The following is a 26,211-nucleotide window of genomic DNA, read 5'->3' on the forward strand; positions in this document are numbered from 1 at the left end:
ATTGAACAGGGCGTCAGCTTCAAATGCCCTCTGCAAATGCAGCCTCCCCATCTCCACACGTTGCCAGAAATAAATTTCACTGTATTGAGTGGGGCTTCGGCCCAGTTATATGTGTTTCGGGTTGATGCATTAACGTTCCGTGTTTACAGGCTGGATTCTGTCTATTGGGGGCATCAAATGGGGTGTCCTCTGGATAATGCTGGACTCCAGCTCCCCTCTGACCCATCCAGCATGGCCAGGGGTCAGAGAGGATGGGAGCTTCCGGAGGGGGCCCCATGGGCTGTGCTGCCCAATACATTTCGCAGGACACCTTCCTTGTGTTCCTCAGCCCCACCCCAAATGCACAATGCTCCCCCAAGGAGCGTCTTTTCAGCACCAGCTGCATCTGATTTCTCTCCTGGGATACTAAGAGCTAGAACAACAAATGCCGGTGGAATTGACCTCTCTCAAAGATCTGGCCGGACTTTCTCTGGCTCCACGATCAGGGCCACTGACTACTGCCCTGTGCAGCCTGATCTCCTTTTCCTGCATTTCCCAAGGGGTAGTGGCACATGTCAAAATAAAGACACCTCCCCCCCACCTGCCTGAGGGCCACCTCCCCTTGCTCCACCCCCTATATGATGTTGGCGATGTTTGTGTGTCATCGTAAGTTTCCCTGTGAGCCTCCACTCAACCCCAGGAAGGACACAAAAGTGGCCCATTTGGTCCAGCGCCCAAGAGGGGCCACCAAGATGCCTGTGGGACACCTGCAAGCAGAACCAGAGAGCAAAACCAGCCTCCTCCCCCCCCCCCTGCAGTTTCCAGCACTGAGATTTAGAAGTCTTCTGCCTCTGGACTGTGGAGGCAGAGCAGAGCCATTGTGCTTCACAGCCTAGTGCTCCATGAATTTGTCCCCTTGTCTTGTCCCCAGCTCAATGGGTGGAGAATGATAGTCTTAATCTAAGGGTCACTGGCTTGAGCACCACGTTGGGCAAAAGATTCCTGCATTGCAGAGATCTGGACTAGGTGACCCTTGTTGTACCCTTCAACTATGCAACTCCATGATTTTAAGTTGGTTGCCATCTCTGCCTCCAGTGGCAGTGAGTTCCATGGTTCATTTACACGCTCCACAACGAAATGCTTTTTTCTGTCCTGCATCTCCCAACAATCAGCTTTGTTTGGGGGCCACGACTTCTAGTGCTATGAGAATCTGCAACGTGGATATAATGTGTCTCTGTCTCCCTGCCTCCATCATGGGGACCAGAGCAGGGGGTGGGCAGTTTTGTTTGTCCCCTCCTGGGGCAGAAAGCCTCAACAGAGAACTTTCTTGAATTAACAACAACAACTGGCCATCTGCCTATGTCTTGTGACCTAGATATGGTGTGTGTTCTCCACTGCAAATCAGGTTGTAACCAACATTTCTCCCTCTTTTTTTCTGTGGAATGTGGCACTTTTCAAGAATATTAGCTGGACGTATTCCCTAAATGAATTATCTGGTGTCCAATTAATCCCTTCTTCTTAATGAAGCTTTTTCCGCACTCGGCGCATTCATAAGGTTTCACCTCCGCGTGGGTCCTTTGGTGTTTGATCAGCGTATCTCACGGAGGAAAGTTTTTCCTGCTCTCAGGGCATTTGTGAGGCTTCTCTCCGGTGTGGATGTTCTGATGGTCAATCAACCTACAAGGATGACGGAAACTTCCCCCACACTCGGTGGGGTTTCTCCCCTGTGTGTGTCTTCCGATGTTCAATTAAGTTGCACGGGTGGTTGAAGTTTCTCCCACAATCATGGCACTCGTCCGGCTTCCCCCCTGTGTGGGTTCTCCGGTGTTTGAGTAACGTATCTCTCCGGGAAAAGCTTTTCCCGCAGTCTGGAAATTCGTGAGGCCTCCCTCCCGTGTGGATTTGCAGGTGACTCACCAAACTGGTCCTCTGGCTGAAGCTTTCCCCCAGTGGGAGCACTTGTGCGGCTTCTCTTCCATGAGTGATAGCTCACCCACATCTCTCGCTGGGGAAAGGGCTTCTCGCCCTCAGACTATTCATGCGCTTCCTCTCCCATGTGCATCCTCTGGTGCTCAGCCAGGGCGGATCCTCGCTGGAAGCTCTCCCCACACACAGGACATTCGTAAGGACCTTCAGCATTTAGCGTACCCCGACCCAAACTGTGCTGGTCGTTCCTCCCATGATTTGAGGGGAAGGGCTTTTCCACCCCAAACGGTGTTGTGTTTTCGCTAAAGGGGACTTGCTGCATTCCTTTGTTCCCTGGTGTCCTTTGGACTCCTGCTTTTGCTCTGCAATCTCAGCTAACGAAGGAGCGTTCCTCTGGCACAGCTTCGCCTGGGTGGGAATTCTCAGTCTTGATCGTTCTCCTTTTACCTGCAAGTGGTGGTGAAACAAAAAAAATTATTGAATGCCCGAGGGAAACAGATAAGCCGGACCTGAGCACAAGAGCCCTCTCCCCTTCTAGAGTCTCCAGCAACCGCTCTTCAGAACCGGCATTCTGTTCAAACCCTCCAGGTTTTTCAGCCATTGGAAAGGACCACACTTCATTGGGAATATAGGAAGAGTTTACACAGTTTGAAGTAATATCAATTAATAATAATGGCCAAGATAGTACCACGCAATCATATCTTGGGAAGGAGTTCCATAAATCGGGTGCCACCACGCAAAAGGCTCTGTCCCCAGTGGCAAAGCACATGCACTGCATGCAGAAGGTCTCATCCCATATGAAAGTGGCCTTCTGCCAGACCAGGGGTCTGCAACCTGCGGCTCTGGAGCCGCATGTGGCTCTTTTACACCTTTGCCGCGGCTCCGGGGCGCATACTAGCGAGGGGAGGAGGCGCATTGTGCGCCCCAACACTCCCCACTGTGGCGGGTGCTGTACTGGCTGTGACGTCGCATGGGGGCGGTGTGTCCGTTAGTCACGCACTGTCCCGACGTCACCTTCCCGCCTGCTACATTATAAGGGGCATGTACGCTGGTCACTGCATTGAAAGGGGGCATGTATGCTGGTCACCGTTTTGAAGGGGAGTGAAGAACACACACACACAAAAAGGTAACTTGTTAATTTAACGTTTATTTCTATGAGGAGGAGTAATTCTGAGGGGTCAAACAAAGAAATAATTAAAAAGTTACAAAAAAGTTGTTTTTATAATGACGAGTTTTGAGGCTCCCAGTTTTTTTCCTTCGGAAACAGGTCCAAGTGACTCTTTTTGTCTTAAAGGTTGCAGACCCCTGTGCCAGACCATTGGTCTATCAAGGTCAGTACTGCCTCCACTGACTGGCAGTGGCTCTGCAAGGTCTTCTCAACCATACCTGGAGATGTCCTGGCCAGGGATGATGGGAGCTGTAGTCCTAAGCAAACAGAGGGCACCAGCTGGCAAGGCTGAAAGCGTCTGTGCCAATCTGAAGTTCTTTGCCAGCATGCTAAAAAGGGATAAAGTTAGAACTAGCAACCAGATTTTTAGGAGTTCTCTTCACGGAATCAAGTCCCGCTTGCTAAATCAGAACTCCTGTCCATTTAGGGCAGAGGCAGATTTTCTCCAATTCAAAAATAACAATGAATGAAAAATGTTGCAGTATGAAACTTACCAGGTACGTGTGTGTTTGTGTGTAATCAAAAGCATGGGAAGCAATCCAAAAGCATTCGCTGCTACTTGAGAAAACATTCAGCAACTGCAAAGACCTGGAGGCATGTTGTTTTTTTTAAATAAAGATCACATGATCACTGAGTCATTTTCAGGAAGGGAAACTCCCAGTGGCTGAAAAGTGAAGAAGCGAAACTTAACTCGGGTCTTCAGCGCGAGGGAGCCATGGCTGCTGCGGGGGGTCACATCCAGCGTCTCCGTGATGAAGCCACTTGCTCCATCTGCCTGGATTACTTCAAGGATCCAGTGACCATCCCAGAGTGTGGGCACAACTTCTGCCGATCCTGCTTGGTTCTGTTCTGGGGGGAATCGGAGGCAGAGGCTTCCTGCCCTCAGTGCAGAAAAAGAGTCCCGAGAAGGAGCCTCGTCTCCAACAGGCAACTGGCTAATATGGTGGAAATAGCCCAGAATCTCAGCCTTCAAGAGGGAAAGGAGGAAGGAGGGAAAGGAGGAGTCTGTGAGAAGCACCAGGAGCCCCTGAAGCTCTTCTGCAAAGTCCACGAAGCCCCCATTTGCCTGGTGTGCGACAGATCGAAGGAACATGAAAATCACAAGGTGATTCCTCTGGAAGAGGCTTTGGAGGAATACAAGGTAGGAGATCCCTGGATCTGGAGGGGGAGAAATAAATAGCTGTGGATTCTTCTTGGGAGGTTTTCTTTTGAGTTCTGAAGTCCAAAGTAGACATGGCATTGATTGGTCGTTGTTTATCACCTTGGAAGCAGCCCAGGGGATGCCTGAGGGCTCCTGGGGGGGCTGGAGGGGGGAGCTGAAGTCTTTCTCTCTGCCAGGGGGACAAGGGGATCTTGAAATACTCACAGCAGCTTCAAAGCTTTGAACTGGGACCTTGGCAGGGAGAGAAAGGGTTAACCTCGTCCACATCCCCCAGAAAGGTTGCTTTGTAGGTACTTAGAGCAGTAGAAATGTAAATGGCACGTAGACAAGTAAGTACATGTCTCCTTTGGTTACCAGGATTCCTCCTCAATGCCCTGCAAAACAGAGAGCAGCAAGGGATCAGCGTGGGGGGGGGGACCGGGACTGTTAGCCAGGAATTGACCAGATTTTGCAGGATACCACCCCCCAAGTATCTGTTGGAAGCAGATTTGGGAGTGGGGAGTGGAAGGACCTACTGGTGGCTTAATCTTGGGGTGCTGTGGAGCCTCTGCAATGAGGTTTGGGGGGCCTGAGGATCTCCTCCCACCCCAAATTTTGAGACGCTCTGATCTTTCCCTGCATCTCTCGCCTCTTGGGCTGACCTCACTATCTCTTTGATGCTAGACTGATACATCCCAGGTTGGATCCTGCCTTAGCCCTTCCTCCTCCTCCTCTTCCCACTTCTCCCTGAGACCTCAAGGTGAGAAGTCTGGCTGGGACTCCCAAGGAGAGGAGAGGAGGCTGAGAGATCGCTCCACAAGGGAGGGGGTTTGAGAAAAGGTGAGGGGCTGCCAGCTCTGCAGGCAAGGGGGGACCTAACTGGGATCCTGAGCCCCACAGGGGTGCTGAAGATAGAAGGTAGTTGACCCATGGAGCCGTGGACCCAAAAAGGATGAAAACCTCTGTACTTTTATTTCCTCCAGGAAACTACTTTGCTATTCTAGCAAGGCCATTATGATTTTCATCTCTCTGTGTGTCTCAATCAAAGCTGAGTTTTCCCTTTTCTCTTTAGGGAGAGATCTGTCGCCGCCTGGAGATTCTGAGGAAAGAGAGAGAGGAAATTCTGGCCTATCAAGCAGATCTGGACAAGGAAAGCAAAGACCTCCTTGTAAGTGTCTTTGTTGTTACTAGACAGGGAACAAGCACTTGAGACCTCCATGTATAGGGCAGTATATAAATTCAATAAAGAAGAAGAAGAAGAAGAATCGAGTCAGGACTGAGAAGTGAGGGGGAAATCTGCCTGTTTCAGCTTCTCCTCATTTCTCATTTTTCATATCAGTCTGTTTATTAATTTATTGTTCTGAAAATGAATCAGATGTTAGGGTAGCTACCTCCTTGTATAAATATTTTGATCTGTACTTTACCCTCATAAATACATTTTTTGTGAATATTACCTGGCTGGGTCAAGCCTGAAAATATCAGAATTTTAAAGCTGTATTTTGGTGTCCTTATTTTTTCAGCAAGAGCGAATGAGGTAAGTTCACCTTTGAATGCAGCTAAATTGAGTTTAGTTCCCCTTGTCATTTATTATGTGAATAGCAGTCAAGAAGAAGCCTGAGGACTTGTGAGCTGAAAGGGTGGAAGCAATTCAATCCAAATCCTGATTTACCATAAATATTACTAAAGAACTGAATTATAAATGTGCTGTCAGGGGTTCAGGAGCAGAGGCACAGGAAAGGGAGGAAATGGAGAGCGAGGGGGAGGAGTCCGAAGGAAATGTCAGCGATGACAGCGGTCCGAGGTCTCTGAGTCTTTCCAGCGAATCGGAAGATTCACAGAAAGGGGCTCCCATGGTCAGGACAAGGGGGGTGCCTAGGGGGACACCCCAGGAAGAAGGGGCCAGGGGGGACTCAGAGAGCAGCAGTTGGAAATCCGGACCAGCGTCCACACCAGAGTGCAGTAGGGGGGAGGAGTCCCAGGTATCGGGATCAGGCGGCGCGCTGCCAGCTGGAGGACATGAGGCAGGATTGGCCACGCCTCCATCTGGGAGCGAGGAAACGGTCGAGAGGAAGGTTGAAGGCTGGGCGTGCGCGCCAAGTTCAAATGTACAGGAGGGTGCAGCAGTTGGCAGCCCGGATAGGGAGCCAGGTCCTAAAGCCCGCCGAAGAGAGAGGGAGGAGTCAGGAGGGTCTACGTCTGCGTCGGAAGAATCCAGGAAGGAAGGGACCCCGGGGGGTAGCAGGACCCAGAGGAGAAAGGAGAGACGGAAGAGGTGGAGTAAGGCTAGAGTCTTAAACTGGTGTACAGGGGGCGGAGATTCAGATGGAGCTTCGCCGGTCTAAACCCTAGACGTAGAGCTGGGGCGCTCCGGTTTGAAAATGGAAACTGTACTTCAATAAAGACTTTTGTGCATTACTACCGGCTAGCGTTGGTCCTCTGTGAGCTGGGACCTGGAGCCAGCTTTGACAGTAAGCTCCATCTGCCCAAAAGTTTTGGCACCAAAAACCTCGTAACGTGAGTCGACGCAGCGAGGGGAGAGGATTGGTTCTTCGCGAGCTCACACAAGTCAGGCAAGATGACTACAGAACAGCAACTAGAAGACCTGCGAAATGCAGTGACACAACTCAACACGGAGGTACTTGCATCCAGGAAAAGGGAGGAGGAAATGGGTACCGCCTGCAGGGATCTCCAAGCCAGGTTGGAAGTGCTTTCTAAACAGGGGCAACCGGGACCCAAATCAGAGGGCATTGGGCTGGGGAGAAGAGGAGGCAGCCTTGTATCTCATTTCGACGGGAGTTTACAGCAGTACCCTAACTTCCGAGCAGACCTGCTGTTTGCGCTGGATCTGCTGGAAAAAGACTTTAGAGATGAGCGAGAGAAAGTGGGGTTTATCTTGTCCCATTTGCATGGGGAAGCTAAAGCGTGGCTGAGGAATTTGTGGAGAGATAAGGATCCGGCGCTCCAAAATGCGGATGATTTCATTAAAGCGATGGATTCGTGTTTTTTATCAAAGATAGACATTGATATTGCCAGAAAAGACATACATGGGCTCAAACAAGGCAGAGCCAGTGTGAGGCAGTACCATTCCCGCTTTTTTGGATTAGTCCATGCGCTGGGATGGGAGAAGGATTCTGCTCCAGTCAGAGACCTTTTTTGGGAAGGCTTGAATGCAAATGTGAAAGATGAGATTGCAAGGGGGGAGAGACCAAAGAGCACTCAGCAAGTGGTCCAGCGGGCGCTGGAGATTGGGGTGCGTCTGGAAGAACGTCCATGGAACAGAGAAGAAGGACATTGGGGACGTACGCCAGCGAGAGCACCGCCCATCTTTCCCAAGGATGCAGCGCGTGCGCAATCCACACCTTCGCAGGGAGGGGGAGAAGAACCGATGGAGATTGGAGGCGCCAGGGCTCAGTCAGCTACCAGAGCCCTAACACCGGGAGCAGTCAAAGCGAAGCCTCCTAGAGGGAACAGGAAGTGCTACATCTGCGACAGTGCTCAGCACATGGCGAAAGAGTGTCCCCAGAGGCTCCATAAGCACACTGCAGCCTCTGCAACAGTCACAGACGCAACTCAGCAGAGAGAACCGCAGCAGGGAAACGACAGAGTCTGGCTGGAGGAAGACGCTCTGGGGTCCAGCCAGACAAGTCAGTGAAGCAATCCCCAGAAATTTTGCAACCCACAGACCCCCTCCCGCCCAAACCAGTGGTGCAGCTTACAGCATCGCTCCAACTGCCCAATGGACTCACTATGGAAGTGCCGATTACCATTGACTCTGGTAGTAACGCAGACTTCATAGGACTGGATTTCATTCAACAGCACAACATAGCACTACTGCCAGCCACGCTGCCTCTGAAGGTTGTCACGGTGGATGGCAGGGAATTGCTGGGGGGGCAGGTGGTGCAGCAAACGCCTCCGATGGTGATGCAAATTGGGAATCACCGAGAAGTCATCAGCTTCAATGTCACCCACCTGTCAGACACGCCTGTAGTATTGGGCATGAGTTGGCTGCACAGGCACAGCCCAGCATTGGCGTGGTACCAGCGCCAACTGACCTTCGGCTCCTGCTACTGTGCGGAACATTGCATTCTGCCTAGCCCGGAAGGGGAAGAGGATGACCCGCAGCTACAATTAGGCACGCTGCAAGCAGTGCCGCGCAAGTACGCAGCGTTTTTGGAGGTTTTCTGTGAGAAAGAAGCGGACAAGCTGCCTCCCCACAGGCCCTATGACTGCAAGATTGACCTCCTGCCAGGGGCGACGCTGCCAACCGGGAAACTGTATTCCATGTCTGAAGACGAGCTGCAGGAACTCAGGGAGTTCATAGACCTCAACTTGAAGCGCGGTTTCATCCGGGAGTCGAAGGCAGTGGGGGGCAGTCCTGTATTCTTTGTGAAGAAGAAGGACACGCCCCAAAAAAGACTTGTGGTGGACTTCAGGATCTTAAATTCCAAGACCAAGCCCACGGCCTTTCCAATGCCCAAAATAGACGACCTGCTCGCCACGGTGAGGAAAGGACGCGTTTTCACAAAGTTGGATCTGCGAGGGGCGTACAACCTGATTCGCATACGGGAGGGCGACGAGTGGAAGACTGCCATGTTCACGCCCCTGGGCACCTATGAATACAGAGTTATGCCCTTTGGATTACAAAATGGCTCCCACTGTTTTCAAGCCTTCATGCATCACGTACTGGCGGGTCTCCTCTACAAGAAATGCGTCTGCTTCTTGGACAACATCCTGATATTCTCAGAATCAGAGGAGACCCACGAGGTAGACGTCAAGGAAGTTCTGCAGAGACTGCAGGAGCATAGGCTGTACGCCAAGCTGGAGAAGTGCCAGTTCGACAGGAATGAGGTAGATTTCCTGGGCTACAAGTTGTCGGACAAGGGGCTCGCCATGGACAGCGCCAAGGTTCGCGCAGTGTTGGACTGGAAGAGCCCGCGCAATCGGAAGGAGGTCCAGCGGTTTGTGGGTTTCGCCAACTTTTACCGCAAGTTCATCAAGGGGTTCGCGATGCAAACAGCGGCCATTACCGACACGCTCAGCTCCAAGAAGAAAAAGTTCATCTGGACGGAGCAAGCGGAGCAGTCCTTTCAGAACCTCAAGCGTCTCTTCTCGTCCGAAGAGCAGCTACTGCATGTGAATCCCAGCAGACCGATGAGAGTTGAAACGGACGCCTCGGACAGAGCCGTGGGAGCAGTACTGTTGCAGCAAGACCCGCATGGGGACTGGAGACCGTGTGCCTTCTACTCTCGAAAGCTCAGCAAGTCAGAGCAGAACTACACCATCTGGGACAGGGAGTTGCTAGCCATTCATGCAGCATTCAAGGCGTGGCGGCACTTCCTCATCGGAGCCAAACACACAGTGCAGGTTCGCACGGACCATAAGAACCTGGAGTACTGGCATACGGCAAGGTTCCTGAACCAGCGGCACATACGATGGGCGGAGTTCTTTGCGGATTTCGACTTCAGGATAGAGTACATCCCAGGCGACAACAACATCATGGCAGATGCACTGTCCAGAAAGCCGCAATACCTCGAAGAGGCGGCACCAGCAGCGGCCAAGCACATTTTCGCACCGAAAGCGTGGGCGTGCGCTTCAGCAACCGTGGACCTGGATGCTGTCCGTCGAGCGCTGCAGGAGGACCCCTTCGCACAAGCCAAGATGGAGGAGGTGCACAAGGCCACGGCGAAGGACGACGAGTTCCAGATACGCGACGGATTGCTCATCCGCAGAGGGGCCCTCTACGTACCGGGAGACGACCTCCGCGCGAAAGTACTGCAGCAGTTGCACGACGCACCCACCGCCGGGCACTTTGGCAAAGAGAAGACGGCAGAATTAGTAGCCAGAGATTTTTGGTGGCCCAAGATGCGGGGGGAAGTCGCGGATTACGTCTCGAGGTGCGACACCTGCCAAAGGGCCAAGTCAGTGCACAAACCACCGGCGGGACTGCTCGAACCGCTGCAGACACCGAGCGAACCGTGGGAGAGGGTGGCCCTGGACTTTGTCACGGATTTACCCAGCTCGGGGGGCAAGACGGCAGTGCTAGTGGTGGTGGACATGTTCACCAAAATGGCCCACTTCATTCCGTGCGCGAAGGTGGCCACGGCGGAACAGACCGCCAAACTGTTCATAGACCACGTGTTCAGGGTTCACGGTCTGCCACGGTCTATCCTGTCCGACCGGGGGCGACAGTTCATCTCGAACTTCTGGCAGAAGCTGATGGGTTTCCTGAACGTCAAGATCAAACTAGCGTCGGCAAGACACCCGCAGACCAACGGACAAGCGGAGCGAGTCAACGCCGTCATGCAGCAGTACCTGAGATGCTATGCAAATCAGCAGCCGGCAACATGGGTGGACTACCTGCCGCTCGCTGAGTTCGCCTACAACAACACGAAGCACGTGTCCACGGGGGTGACACCGTTCTTCGCCAACAACGGGAGGCATCCCAGAACCTTCCCGGGATTAGAGAGACTGGGGGAGGGGGAGCCACAGGCAGCGGAAGCCTTAGCGTCAGAATTGCAGGAAGTTCACGAACAGCTTCGGAGGCAGTTAGAACTAGCTAAGCACGCATACAAACTGCAGGCTGACAAGCACAGAAGGGCTGGGGAAGACATACAGGTGGGAGACTGGGTTTGGTTAGCAACCCAGGCAGTGCCGACCAGATCGTTAGCGAAGAAGAAACTCGGACATAAGCAGCTAGGACCTTACCAAGTCGAGGCACAGATCAATCCAGTGGCCTTCCGGTTGACACTTCCGGAGGGATCCAGAATGGAACTTTTAACTGAGTTAAGATTAAAAAAGGATGTGTACAAAAAATGGAAAAGGGGGGAAACCACCAAAGAGGAATTCAAACAAATAGCCAGCACGTGTAGACACAAAGTCAGAAAAGCTAAAGCACAGAATGAACTCAGGCTTGCTAGAGAGGTTAAAAGCAACAAAAAAGGCTTCTATGGGTATGTTCGTAGCAAAAGGAAGAACAAAGAAACAGTGGGGTCACTCAGAGGAGAAGATGGTGAAATGCAAACAGGGGACACAGAAAGGGCTGAACTCCTCAATGCCTTCTTTGCCTCAGTCTTCTCCGATAAAGAAAACAATGCCCGACCTGAAGAATTTGGAGGAAATGATTCAGCAGAGGAAACACAGCCCAGAATAACTAAGGAGATAGTACAAGAATACTTGGCTAGTTTAGATGTATTCAAGTCTCCAGGGCCAGATGAACTGCATCCAAGAGTATTAAAAGAACTGGCAGATGTGATCTCAGAACCACTGGCAGTCATCTTTGAGAATTCCTGGAGAACAGGCGAAGTCCCGGCAGACTGGAGGAGGGCAAATGTTGTCCCTATTTTCAAAAAGGGGAAAAGAGAGGACCCAAATAATTACCGCCCAGTCAGTCTAACATCAATACCAGGGAAGATTCTGGAGCAGATCATTAAGCAAACAATCTGTGAGCACCTAGAAAGGAATGCTGTGATCACCAATAGTCAGCATGGATTTCTGAAAAATAAGTCATGTCAGACTAACCTGATCTCATTTTTTGACAGAATTACAAGCCTGGTAGATGAAGGGAACGCAGTGGATGTAGTCTACCTTGATTTCAGCAAGGCATTTGACAAGGTGCCCCATGATATTCTTGTAAAGAAGCTGGTAAAATGCGGTCTTGACTATGCTACCACTCAGTGGATTTGTAACTGGCTGACTGACCGGACCCAAAGGGTGCTCATCAATGGTTCCTCTTCATCCTGGAGAAGAGTGACTAGTGGGGTGCCACAGGGTTCTGTCTTGGGCCCGGTCTTATTCAACATCTTTATCAACGACTTGGATGATGGACTCAAGGGCATCCTGATCAAATTTGCAGATGACACCAAACTGGGAGGGGTGGCTAACACCCCAGAAGACAGGATCACACTTCAAAACGACCTTGACAGATTAGAGAACTGGGCCAAAACAAACAAGATGAATTTTAACAGGGAGAAATGTAAAGTATTGCACTTGGGCAAAAAAAATGAGAGGCACAAATACAAGATGGGTGACACCTGGCTTGAGAGCAGTACATGTGAAAAGGATCTAGGAGTCTTGGTTGACCACAAACTTGACATGAGCCAACAGTGTGACGCGGCAGCTAAAAAAGCCAATGCAATTCTGGGCTGCATCAACTGACCGACTCACTGACCGACTCTTTGATGTGGTGCTGGAGCAGAATAAGTAGAGAGCAGAACACGCCTCCTCCTCTCTGCAGACTCCTCAGGAGATTCTTGGATATGAGAGGGGTGAAATCTCCTCAGTATACAGGTCCGAGGCTGTTTTATTAGCCCTTTGGAGGCATTTTATGCTGCAGGTGCTTTTTAAATTTCCAGTTGGAAAGTAGAGTTTGAAATTTGGGGGCTTCTGTAGAAGACAATTTGGGACAGTTCCCTGGTAGGAATATCCTGTAGGCTTACTTACGTCTGAATTGCACAATGCAAAGAGGATTAAAGTTAATAAATTATAATCTAAGACATGAGATGGAGTGGAATCTTCTACTGAATCCATAAACATGAGATTCCGTTAAGTGCTGGTGGATTTTCATAAGGATTTTCAACAATATTTGCAAACTGATGTGGAAATGTGGAAAACTTGATATCGGAAAAATTCATAATTTCAGATTGGAAAAATCAAAGCTGTGAGAAACCCAAACTGGCTGATTCCACCATCCCTGCCCACAACCTTGCCATGTGCCAGGCAGACTGACATCCGAGGGGCAGGGTCTGAGGGGGTCTTCCTAGTGTGGCCTGTGGTGTGCAGTGAATTCCCTTCTCTTTTCCCCTCTAGGATGTGAGAAGCACCTTGCAGAGGTAAGTGGATCTGGCTCATTTCCATTAGCATCCCTCCATGAGGCCGGGATGCAAGAACCTCAGACATGGCCCTCCAGGGGCTGCAGGGGGGAGACCGTAGGACTCACTCCCTGAGGCATCTCACAGGTAAAACAGGACCCCCTCTTTGGAACTTGACAATGGGTAGAGCACAGTTGGTCTTTTTATACTGTGAGTAGAGCTCAGTCTCTTGGGAGTTGGACGTGTCTGCCTTGGTTGTTTCCTTCTAGACTGACCAGTTCAGTCACTCTGCAGCAAACACTCTGCCGGCCACCCCACCCTGTCCCAAGCAAACTCCTGCCCCATAGAGCCCCTTGGGAGGGGGCAATTTCTCACTAAGGAGCAGGAATTGGCTATTTTCTTGAACTTATTCTGACTGCAGTATTTCAATTCAAGGTGTCTCTCAGGTGCAGAGGAGAGGTTTTAAGGATCATTTCTTGTTTCCCAGCAAAAGTGCATCTCTTTTTCTTCCTCACCCCTTCTCTGGGGACATCTAGGGAAAGGAAATGTGTGCTGTGCTGTCACCACCCTCAGACAATTCCTGCCCCTTGATACCATATGATTCTGCTGCTTCTTTGAATTGACACCAGTGGGGAGACCCAGAGGCCTGGGGTTGCTGTTTTGGCCCTTGGGGGTCTGGCTGAGGAGTCCGTAGTGAGGAAGAAACTCCCCCCTCCGCGCCTGCCTGTCCCTCTAGGCTTCTTCCTTCTTCCTCCTCTCACTTCCTTTCTTTTCCTTTAACAGAAATTGCGGGTTTGAATGGGCTGACATTGTTTTTCTTTTCACCAGATATGAGAAAAGAGAGAGTCCAGAGAAGCCACTGCCGTTCCCTCCAGAACTGAGGAACAGGATCTTGGAATCCTGCGATGTAAATCACCTTGTGGAGGATGCAATGAAACAATGGAAAGGTAATTAAAATTGGCTGCCAGGATTTCACAGTGGGAATTCTATTATTTCTTCAGAACTGAAGATGCCAGGCTCTTACTGCATGGAATTGAGTAACCCCAGGATACCTTCCTTCTTGGTGCTCCAGCCTTCATTTCCTGTCCCCCAGAATGGCCCATGTGACACTGTATCCTGTAAAGAAAGCCTGAACCAGAGTGTATCTGTTTTCAATTATACGGAACCTCCTTTTCCTTTTGGTTACCCGTCTACACAATCTGGGGTTGTCCTTTTGGAGGTTCTCCTGCTCTGAATGGAGTCAATTCAAGGATGCTGCATTATGAAGTGTTACTTTTGTATGGAGATTTATCTCAGGTGGAAGAGTGTTGCCCTTACACTTTATATCTTTTTGCTTCCTCAGATGCTGTGTTATACAGAAAACAGACTCAGAAAGGTAAATTTCCAGGGGAGGAACAATTTTACAGGAGGGATGGGGACGGATATTTCATGGGTGTTGAAATGTCTGTTCTGCGGACTTTGGGACCCCCATCAATGGCGTCACTCTGGGAAACAGTCCTCTAGGGGGTTTGGGTTCCTTGTCTGTCCCATGAATGAACTGGGAGGGGTTTGAAGACTTGGATTGGGGGCAGAGCTTGTCCCTGCAAACAACCTGCACACCAGTCTGAGTTCCATTCCTGCCTATAGACTAGTATCCTGGTTTCACCCTCAATTTTATAGATTTTGCTTTATTTCTTAAAATTTATATACTGCTTGATTGTGGGGGAAAGCCTCAGAGGCTTACTATATCTTAAAAATGCCCTTAAGGAGAATCGTGCTCGACCAGTACAATGTTCTGATTCATATGGAACCTCTCTTGCATTTTGTTTTCCCTCCACACAATCTGGAGAGGTTCTTTTGAGGGTTCTTGAGATTTGCTTGGATTTCCCCCTCGTGAGGTGTGTTAAGAAGGGCACCCGCAAGCACCCAGTCCCTCCTCCACCTCCTGCCCAGGCTGGTCTCCCAGCAGCAGAACCAAGGCCATTTCTCATGCTTCAGCCATCCCCATCTCCTAGGACTTCCCACAGTTCTTATGAGATGAGCCCCATTCCATGAGGGAGGACTCCCCATTGCACAAGACCCTTTGAATTACAGGGTAAAGCTCAACAGCTTCTTCCTCTGCAATCTGGTTTGTCAGCATGCTTGGAAATTCCAGTTCAGCTTTTTCCCACCAGTTCACTTGGCGCAGATGTTAACCTTCCTCCAGCCCTCCAGTACAGATCCCCATTTCATTTGTGGATTTTGAATGATGGCATTCTGCCATTTTCTAGTATGGTTTACCACTTCTGATTCCCCCATGGAATCATGGAATAGTAAAGTTTGAAAGGATCCCAAGGATCTTCTAGTCCAGTCTTCTGCAATGCAGGAGTCACAGCTAAACACGTTAGTTGTTTTAATTCCTTAGGCCTACAGTTGTTGTCTTTGCAATTGACCAATGCAATTCTGGGCTGCATCAATAGGAGTATAGCATCTAGATCAAGGGAAGTTATAGTGCCACTGTATTCTGCTCTGGTCAGACCTCACCTGGAGTACTGTGTCCAGTTCTGGGCACCACAGTTCAAGAAGGACACTGACAAACTGGAACGTGTCCAGAGGAGGGCAACCAAAATGGTCAAAGGCCTGGAAACGATGCCTTATGAGGAACGGCTAAGGGAGCTGGGCATGTTTAGCCTGGAGAAGAGGAGGTTAAGGGGGGATATGATAGCCATGTTCAAATATATAAAAGGATGTCACAAAGAGGAGGGAGAAAGGTTGTTTTCTGCTGCTCCAGAGAAGCGGACACGGAGCAATGGATCCAAACTACAAGAAAGAAGATTCCACCTAAACATTAGGAAGAACTTCCTGACAGTAAGAGCTGTTCGACAGTGGAATTTGCTGCCAAGGAGTGTGGTGGAGTCTCCTTCTTTGGAGGTCTTTAAGCAGAGGCTTGACAACCATATGTCAGGAGTGCTCTGATGGTGTTTCCTGCTTGGCAGGGGGTTGGACTCGATGGCCCTTGTGGTCTCTTCCAACTCTATGATTCTAATTCTTTGTTCTATGATTTCATCTTTTGCTTGATATAAAGAAACAACAGGTGCTACATTATGGTGAAGTTTTGTAAAAAGATTTTCTTTGAGCTATTGCAGTGTAGCTCATTAAGCCTATCTTTTTGCTTCTTCAGATGTCCAGGCTTTCAGAAATCTCCACAGAGGTAAGTTTCACATGAGACCCCAGTTCACAGGAGGGGGGGGTGGACTAGTGTTTCATGAAGGATCAAGAGTCTGTTCTGTACAGTTGAGAACCATCCCCCGCTTGACTTTAGCCCTGCTGTTTGTACCACAAAGGCAGAGAGGGTGGACTTGAAGGGGGGAGAGAAACTTCCCAGAAGGATCAGGCGGAGGGGGGAAGAGCTTTACTCCTGGCTAGAGAGAGTTGGGTTGCTTTTCCATCATGTGACCTTTTTCAGGCTGGTTGCCATATGTCCTCTTTTTCCTGCCACATCTTCTATTTTCATGATTAAAATTTCTGTCAGGCGGATTTTTAAAATTTGGCATAATGTCCCAAGTTTTTTTGTTTGGTTTTTTGGTTTACATGAACGCATGGATTTTTTTCTAGTGTATTAGACTCAGATCTAAGGCACCTTGCTTAGCTAGTCTGCAGCAGAGAATCACAACAGAGCCGCATCTTAATCTAGCAAAATCCTTTCTCTTGTGGCTGAACTAAAAGGACTCTGGCTCAGCTACAAGATCTTGGAGAAGGAGTCCGAGAGGGCAAGAGTTAACATCACTCTGCCCTTAAGGAGAGTCCATATGTACATGTTTAACAGTTTAATAAATTGTTCTGTGTACACTTATGTTCACCAAGATGTGAACATGTGCCCAAAAACCTTCATGTGGCAAGCGAGGGAGCTATATGTATTTATTATTATTATTATTATTATTATTATTATTATTATTATTATTATTATTTATTATTTATTATTATTATTATTATTATTTTGTTGTTGGAAGTTAAGAGCATTGCTACTAGCAATATATCACAGCTTCTATAGCCTACATATAGTAGGGGTATTTCAAATGAGAGTCGTCATAGCGATCCATGGTTAAAAGTCAAAGTTGGCCAATGTGTCCTCTTTCTTGCTCTTCAAAATAGTTATTCCCCCCTTCTCTCAGGGAACTAGTCTTAAGGTATATATTAAATCCCAAAGAGAAGCATGGAATAAGCAGTCCTTGGTAAAATTGCCCTGCCACCTGCCTCCTCTTCCCTGGCGGCAAGGCCTAAACTTCCAAGATGGTGGGGAGGAAGGAGAGACCAAGTGGGTGAGAGAGATGGAGAGCAGGAATAAACAGGCTCCCCACTTAATGCAGATTTTGACTTTTGTGCACAAGGGCCCAGAACATAACTCCCGCAAAAGTGAGAGGCAGGCTATATGTGGTTTTGTGTTGTATTTTTATGCTGTGGACCACCCTGAGACCTATAGATGAAGGGCAGTAGGCAAATGTGATTATTATTATTATTATTATTATTATTATTTATTATCATTACTAGAACTACTACTACTACTATTACTGCTGGGGGTCCTCTCCCCCCCCCAGCCCAACCCAGAGGTCCCCAAAGGCCAATTCCCACAGAGATTTTCAGAGGAAAGCAGCTTCTCTGCTCTCCTGCCTCCTCCAATTCTCCTCTCTTTCCTCTTAGATAGCACAGAAGAGCTGAGTAAAAGGTTTCCTGGGTGGTTTTTCCCCTTAGAAAATGCCTGGGTTGAGAGGAGGGCAGTCAGAATGGACATTGAATATAAGAAAGTGAAGGAAACTGAGCTAAAAATCAACAAGGAAGTTATTTATTCTGATGAGAGTCTGCAAGGAGGAGTCTCAGTCTTGCATGCGATGCAAAGAAATCCCCTTGATCTGAAAGGGAATCTGGGTTTTTTATTTATTTATCAGGATGTCCATCTCTCTCTCTCTGCTGACTCTGCCTAATTTTCTCTTCCCCTCATCTTCTCCCCAACAGCAAATGTCACTCTGGATCCAGACACAGCCCATCCCAGGCTCATCCTGTCCAAGGATCGGAAAAGCCTGAGATGGGGAGACAAACCTCAAGCCCTGCCTGATAATCCTGAGAGATTTAGCCACGAGATTTGTGTGTTGGGACGTGAGGGATTCACAGCAGGCAGACATTTCTGGGAAGTCGATGTGGGAAGTGGGGAATGGTGGGATGTGGGGGTCGCCAGGAAGTCTGTGAGGCGAAAGGGCTTTTTCGACTTCAGTCCTGAGAGAGGGGTCTGGGCTGTGGGGAAGTGGGGAGGGGGGTACTGGGCCTGCACCTCCCCTGATGACTCTCCTCTGTCCCTGAGTGAGGATCCCAGGAGGATCCGGGTGACTCTGGACTATGAAGGGGGACGTGTGTCTTTTTCTGACGCTGACTCAGGAGCCGAACTCTACACGTTCTCAGGAGCCTCTTTCTCGGGAGAGACCCTCCTCCCTTTCTTTTATCTGGATGACTTTGAAACCCACTTAAGTATCTCCTGAGGAGACTAAATCTGCCTCTCAGGCCCATAAAGAGTTTCTCTCCAGACCAGAGTGACTGACATAAAAAACATTTACCCACCAGGAGAACCTTGGGCAGTTTTTCAAGGGCCCTTTGAGAAGATTCATTTTCCTTCCTTTCCCCAGAATTCCCTCTGCAGCTTACTTCTTCTTAAAGAGACAGTCACACTTTTAACAGTCCCAATAAATCATCTTTTCCTCACCTTCAGTCCTGTTTTCCTTTGGAGATGTCTGATTTGGCAGAGCACGAGACTCTTAATCCCAGGGTTGTGGGTTGGAGCCCCACGTTCGGCAAAGGTTTCCTGCACTGCAGGGGGTGGGACTAGATGACCCTCAGGATCCCTCGCAACTCTGCAATTCTAGGAAACCTCCCTCTCCCCACAAGACCTTATGCAGCTGTGAAAATGCATGCATTATTGGATTAATAGAGGACTAAATGAACCCCTTCCCCCACATCAGGCAGGATAGCCCCTTACTCTGGAGACCTCAGATGGGAAGAAAATAAAAAAGAAATTGAACAGGGTGTCAGCTTCAAATGCCCTCTGCAAATACAGCCTCCCCATCTCCACACGTTGCCAGAAATAAACCTCATTGCATAGAGTGGGGCTTCGGCCCAGTTCTATGTGTTTAGGGTTGATGCATTAATGTTCCGTGTTTACAGGCTGGATTCTGTCTATCAGGGGCATCAAATGGGGTGTCCTCTGAATAATGCTGGACTCCAACTGCCCTCTGACCCATCCAGCATGGCCAGGGGTCAGAGAGGATGGGAGCTGCAGTCCGGCAGCTTCCGGAGGGGGCCCCATGGGCTGTGCTGCCCATACATTTCGCATACCCTAACCCATGGGCTGTGCTGCCCCATACATTTCGCAGGACACCTTCCCCGTGTTCCTCAGCCCCACCCCAAATGCACAATGCTCCCCCAAGGAGCGTCTTTTCAGCACCAGCTGCATCTGATTTCCTTCCTGGGATACTAAGAGCTAGAACAACAAATGCCGGTGGAATTGACCTCTCTCAAAGATCTGGTAGGACTTTCTCTGGCTCCACTATCAGGGCCACTGACTACTGACCTGTGCAGCCTGATCTCCTTTTCCTGCATTTCCCATGGGGTGGTGGCACATGTCAAAATAAAGACACCTCCCCCCCCACCTGCCTGAGGGCCACCTCCCCTTGCTCCACCCCCTATATGATGTTGGTGATGTTTGTGTGTCATCGTAAGTTTCCCTGTGTGAAATATACTCAGAGTCGCAAAGTGATTTCATGCTCTTTATTCAGCTCATAGTGGTGAGGAGGAATGAATGAAAGTCCCCTCAAAGTATCTGCTTTATATACATTATTTACACAATGGGCTGCACATGATTGGCTAATTCTGGAATTCTACTGTAAGCCAATCAGGTTGTGGATTCACTTATCTCTGGAGCATGATTGGGTGTTTCCTGCCAACCAATCAGACTGCTGCATTGTTCTAGGACCAATCAGACTGATGCATTCTGAATCCTATTGTTCTAGGACCAATCAGACTGCTGCGATTTGGATCCTATTGTTCTAGGACCAATCAGACTGCTGCAGTTTGGATCCTATTCAACTCAGTACATAACACCCCTCCCCTCTAAGTTCCAGTCCTGCCAGGGAGGTCACATTCATAGTCCTCGAGGTACGCCGGCGGCCTACGTGTGCGTTGCGGCCTGTGGTGTTCCCTGGTCCGGGGTTCAGGTTCTGGCTCGTGTTCCAAGGATGCTGGCTGTGATGGGCCTGTTTGGTCTGGCGCAACTGGCTCGCTCAGTCGTGATTCTGGTTCCGGTGTCCTTTCGGCCTCGCGGGTCCTCTCTGTATTTACTGATTCTGCCTCTCCTGCTGGCCCCTCCTGCTCTATGGGCCTCACTGCCGCTCTGTTCCCTTGGGACTCCTCTGACCTTTCCTCCTCCTGGTTTTCTCCCGGGAATCGTCGCCGTATCTGGTCGCAGTGGCGGCGCCAGCATTGCCCCCCATCCGTTAGCACCTCGTATGACACGGGGCCAGTGACCCTGGTGACTGTGGCGGGTACCCATGCTGGGCCTGCCCCAAAATTCTTTGCGTACACTGGGTCCTGGGCCTCGAAGGTCCGGGGGTTCCTGCCTTCCCCCACCACTACCTCATCCTGAGCTCTATCAGGGTGAAGGCGGTCCAATCTGATTGCAAGGCGCCGACCCATTAGTAGTTCAGCGGGGCTCCGGCCAGTCGTTGAGCTGGGGGTACTGTGCTGTGCTAGGAGGAATGTGGCAAGACGGTACTCCCAATCCCCTTGCGTCATGCGGCGAAGGGTGTCCTTGGTGGTCCGCACCATGCGTTCTGCTTGGCCATTGGTGGCAGGGTGGAATGGCGCCGAACGGATGTGGCGGATGGCGTTCTGCGCTGTGAAGGTTTGGAATTCTCCTGACGTGAATGCAGTCCCGTTGTCTGAGACGAGAGTGTCAGGGAGCCCGTGGGTTGCAAACAGCCTGCGTAGTACCCGGATGGCTGCGGATGTAGAAGTGGACGGTACCAGTGCGACTTCCAGCCATTTGGTGTAGGAGTCCACCACTATGAAGAATGTTTTCCCCTGAAAGGGGCCAGCGAAGTCCACATGCAGGCGTGACCATGGTGCTCGGGCGGACTCCCAGGACTGGACTGGGGCCCTTGGGGGATCTGGGCGGGATTCTTGGCAGGCCTGGCAGTGTTTGACCCAGGCCTCTATCTCTCCGTCGATCCCCGGCCACCACACATAACTCCTGGCCAGGGCCTTCATTCTTACTACCCCTGGGTGTGTCTCGTGTAGGGCTGTGAGGACCCTTTTGCGGAGGGGCTGGGGAACAACGACCCTGCTTCCCCATAACAGGCACCCCTTGTGGGCCGACAGTTCATGTTTGCGGGTTGTGTAGCCAGCGAATTCTGGCCCAGGGCTGTTGCTGGGCCATCCCCTCCACACCCAGTCCAGGACCCGGGAGATGACCCTGTCTTTCTTGGAATGGTGTGCAACTTCTTGTGCCTGAATGGGGCGGTCGGGAAGCAGCTCCAGGCTCATAACCTCTTGTGCAGGTGCTGGGTCGGGGCCTGTTTCCGGTAGTGGTAGCCTGCTGAGGGCGTCCGCATGGCCCATCGCCTTCCCAGGTCGGTGAATCAGTGCGTACTGGTAGCTGGCAAGGAAAATTGACCACCTGAGGACGCGAGGAGACAGCACTTGGGGGGTCTGCTTTTCGGGGGCAAACAAGCCAAGCAACGGCTTGTGGTCAGTCACCACGGTGAAGGGCCGCCCGTACAAGAAATCATGGAATTTTTTTACTCCCTTCACAATTGCCAGCCCCTCCTTGTCTATTTGTGAGTAGTTCCGTTCGGTTGCGCTGAGTGTCTGGGAAAAGTATGCTACTGGTACCTCTCTTCCATCCGGGAGTTGGTGTCCCAGGACAGCGCCAATGCCATAGGGTGAGGCGTCGCATGCTAGCACCACCGGCAGCCTCTCGTCGAAGTGTGCCAAGACCGAGTTTGAGACAAGCAAGTCCTTGACTGCCTGGAATGCAGCCTCCTGGCGCTGGCCCCACACCCAAGGGGCCCGCTTGTCCAGAAGTCTGTGTAGGGGCTCTGCTACTGCCGCTTTGTGGGGAAGGAAGGAATGGTAAAAGTTCAATAGTCCCAAGAAGGCCTGAAGTTCAGTCTTGTTCTTGGGCGCTGGGGCATCACAAATGGCCCGTACCTTGTCCCCAGTCGGGTGTACCCCTTCTGCGTCCACCATAAATCCCAGAAAGTCCACCTGAGGCACTCCTAGTAGACATTTTTCCCGCTTCACCTTGAGACCCGCCGTCTGGAAACGGTGCAGAACGGTGCGGAGGCGGTCCTCAAACTCCTCTGGTGTGGGCCCGGCAATCAACACATCATCGAAGAAGGGGGTGACGCCAGGAATTCCTTTAAGGAGAGAGTCCATTAGGTTCTGGAATATGCCTGGTGCCACGCTGACGCCGAATTGCAGCCGCTTTACCCTGAACGCTCCTCTGTGCGTCACAATCGTCTGTGCCTCTGCTGTGGCCTCATCTACTGGTAGCTGTTGATATGCTTGGGCCAAGTCCAGCTTGCCAAAAATTTTCGACCCAGCCAGGGTGGCAAGGACATGGCTGACCACTGGCACTGGGTATGCATGGGCCGTGAGGGCCTTGTTTATGGTACATTTGTAGTCTGCGCAGATGCGGACCGAACCATTAGGCTTGACGGGTGTGACGATTGGGGTTTCCCAGGGGGCATTAGGCACCGGCTCCAGCACTCCTTGCTCCACGAGCCGGTCCAATTCCTCGTCTATACGGGGTTTCAGGGCGAACGGGACCCGGCGGGCCTTGAGCCTGACTGGTCGTACTGCGGGGTCAAGCTGTAGAGCAATGGGGGGGCCCGTATACTGTCCCAATTTCCCATCAAAAACCCCTGGAAATTCCTTGCATATGGCGTCCACGTCCACTTGTAAGCTAGTGTTGTTCACCCCGGTGACGGCTAGCCCCAGTGGTGCAAACCATGCCAATCCCAGTAAGCTAATGTAGGGGCCCTTGACCACAAGCAAGTCCAGTTGCCGCGTCCGCCCTCGGTATTGCACCCTGAAGGTCCCCACCCCCATTGTGGGGACCTTACGTTTCTGGAAGTCCCGGAGGGTGAATGGGGCCGGCCTGAGTTTGGGACCCCCAGTAGGACACAGTTTCCTTAACGTCCTTGCCGAGATTATGGATAGATTTGAACCCGTGTCAAGCTCCATGCGGCATGGGGCCCCCTCTATCTGTACCTCTACATAAATTTTCTCTACGTTGGGGTGGGGCAACTGGTATACCTGGAAGTCCGTGAGCTCCGTTGAGTTGCCTTGGTGCGTTGGGCCCCGGGACCTGGGGCTCTTGGATTGGTCATCTGATGCCTGGCGTCGGGTGGGCCGAGCCCGACACACCCGGGCGATGTGCCCCGATTTTCTGCACTGCCTGCACTCTGCGTTGCGGAAACGGCAGGTCCTCCTCTCGTGACTTTCTCCACAGCTAGCGCAGTTCCCTCCTTCTCGTCGAGGCAGCTGTGGTATGTGGGCTGCTTGAGTGCGCTGCTGTACTCGGTGCACCTCCTCCCTGTTGGATCCTGAGTCGTCGGTGAGGTCTTCGTGGTGGACCCTCGGTTGGGATGGCTGGCTCGGCCGTGCCTCTTGCGTCGACTTCTCCGCAGCTTCCGTTGCCAGGGCCTCCTCCAGAGCGACCTGGAACGTTAGGTTCTTCTTAGCGTAGAGGCGTCGTTGCAGCTTCTCATCCCTCAGGCCACCGACGAGGCGGTCACGAAGCATGTTCTCCAGCTCTGAGAAGTTGCAGAACCGGGCGGCTTGGCGGAGAGAGGTCACAAACCCAGTTATGGTTTCCCCAGGGGCTTGCCGCTTTGCGTAGAAGGCATTTCGACGAGCCACCACTGAGGGCTGTGGCGAAAAGTGCCCCTTCAGCTGCTCCATTATTGTTTTGTATGGAACTGTAGCGACGTCTTCAGGCGCAAGGAGAGCCCGGGCGATTTCAAACGTCTCCTCTCCGCAGACGCTGAAGAATATTGCCCTCTTCTTGGCGTCTTCTTCATCGGTGACCCCTTTGGCTTCTAGGAGGAACGTGAAACGAGAGGCGTACGCTTCCCAGTCTCCAGATGCTGGGTTGAACGGCGAGAAGCTGCTGTTGGTTGCCATTCTGAGTTCCTTGTGTCCCGGAGCTGAAGCCTGGATACACGGTGCGAGGCAGCGGTGCGGCAGGTGGCAGTGCTGCGGTGCGGTGTGTGGCAGTCAGCTCAGCGGGATCCCACCTTCGTCGCCAGTGAAATATACTCAGAGTCGCAAAGTGATTTCATGCTCTTTATTCAGCTCATAGTGGTGAGGAGGAATGAATGAAAGTCCCCTCAAAGTATCTGCTTTATATACATTATTTACACAATGGGCTGCACATGATTGGCTAATTCTGGAATTCTACTGTAAGCCAATCAGGTTGTGGATTCACTTATCTCTGGAGCATGATTGGGTGTTTCCTGCCAACCAATCAGACTGCTGCATTGTTCTAGGACCAATCAGACTGATGCATTCTGAATCCTATTGTTCTAGGACCAATCAGACTGCTGCGATTTGGATCCTATTGTTCTAGGACCAATCAGACTGCTGCAGTTTGGATCCTATTCAACTCAGTACATAACACTGTGAGCCTCCACTCAACCCCTGGAAGGACACAAAAGTGGCCCATTTGGTCCAGCGCCCAAGAGGGGCCACCCAGATGCCTGTGGGACACCTGCAAGCAGAACCAGAGAGCAAAACCAGCCTCCTCCCCCCCCTGCAGTTTCCAGCACCTGAGACTTAGAAGTCTTCTGCCTTTGGACTGTAGAGGCAGAGCAGAGCCATTGTGCTTCACAGCCTAGTGCTCCATGAATTTGTCCCGTCTTGTCTTGTCCCCAGCTCAATGGGTGGAGCATGATAGTCTTAATCTAAGGGTCACTGGCTTGAGCACCACGTTGGGCAAAAGATTCCTGCATTGCAGAGATCTGGACTAGGTGACCCTTGTTGTACCGTTCAACTATGCAATTCCATGATTTTAAGTTGGTTGCCATCTCTGCCTCCAGTGGCAGTGAGTTCCATGGTTCATTTACACGCTCCACAACGAAATGCTTTTTTCTGTCCTGGATCTCCCAACAATCAGCTTTGTTTGGGGGCCACGACTTCTAGTGCTATGAGAATCTGCAACGTGGATATATTGTGTATCTGTCTCCCTGCCTCCATCCATCGTGGGGACCAGAGCAGGGGGTGGGCAGTTTTGTTTGTCCCCTCCTGGGGCAGGAAGCCTCAACAGAGAACTTTCTTGAATTAACAACAACAACTGGCCATCTGCCTATCTCTTGTGACATAGATATGGTGTGTGTTCTCCACTGCAAATCAGGTTGTAACCAACATCTCTCCCTCTTTTTTTCTGTGGAATGTGGCACTTTTCAAGAATATTAGCTGGACGTATTCCCTAAATGAATTATCTGGTGTCCAATTAATCCCTTCTTCTGAATGAAGCTTTTTCCACACTCGGCGCATTCATAAGGTTTCTCCTCCGCGTGGGTCCTTTAGTGTTTGATCAGCGTATCTCACGGAGGAAAGTTTTTTCTGCTCTCAGGGCATTTGTGAGGCTTCTCTCCGGTGTGGATGTTCTGATGGTCAATCAACCTACAAGGATGATGGAAACTTCCCCCACACTCGGTGGGGTTTCTCCCCTGTGTGTGTCTTCCGATGTTCAATTAAGTTGCACGGGTGGTTGAAGTTTCTCCCACAATCATGGCACTCGTCCGGCTTCCCCCCTGTGTGGGTTCTCCGGTGTTTGAGTAACGTATCTCTCCGGGAAAAGCTTTTCCCGCAGTCTGGAAATTCGTGAGGCCTCCCTCCCGTGTGGATTTGCAGGTGACTCACCAACCTGGTCCTCTGGCTGAAGCTTTCCCCCCAGTGGGAGCCCTTGTGCGGCTTCTCTTCCATGAGTGATAGCTCACCCAGATCTCTCGCTGGGGAAAGGGCTTCTCGCCCTCAGACCATTCCTACGCTTCCTCTCCCATGTGCATCCTCTGGTGCTCAGCCAGGGCGGATCCTCGCTGGAAGCTCTCCCCACACACAGGACATTCCTAAGGACCTTCAGCATTTAGCGTACCCCGACCCAAACTGTGCTGGTTGTTCCTCCC

General features: G+C 51.0%; 1 pseudogene across 1 annotated transcript; it reads left to right on the forward strand.

Moving 5' to 3' along the window:
• Nucleotides 1-3,681: 3,681 nt before the first annotated feature.
• Nucleotides 3,682-18,727, forward strand: LOC310672801 (zinc finger protein RFP-like; annotated as a pseudogene). The gene is made up of 7 exons (XR_014515465.1): nt 3,682-4,214; nt 5,287-5,382; nt 13,020-13,042; nt 13,850-13,968; nt 14,364-14,396; nt 16,161-16,190; nt 17,990-18,727. The product of XR_014515465.1 is annotated as a zinc finger protein RFP-like (transcript).
• The last annotated feature ends 7,484 nt before the right edge of the window (nt 18,728-26,211 follow it).

The sequence above is a fragment of the Podarcis tiliguerta genome (assembly GCF_965153285.1).
Source record: "Podarcis tiliguerta genome assembly, chromosome: 2".
NCBI classification, from domain to species: Eukaryota; Metazoa; Chordata; class Lepidosauria; order Squamata; family Lacertidae; genus Podarcis; species Podarcis tiliguerta.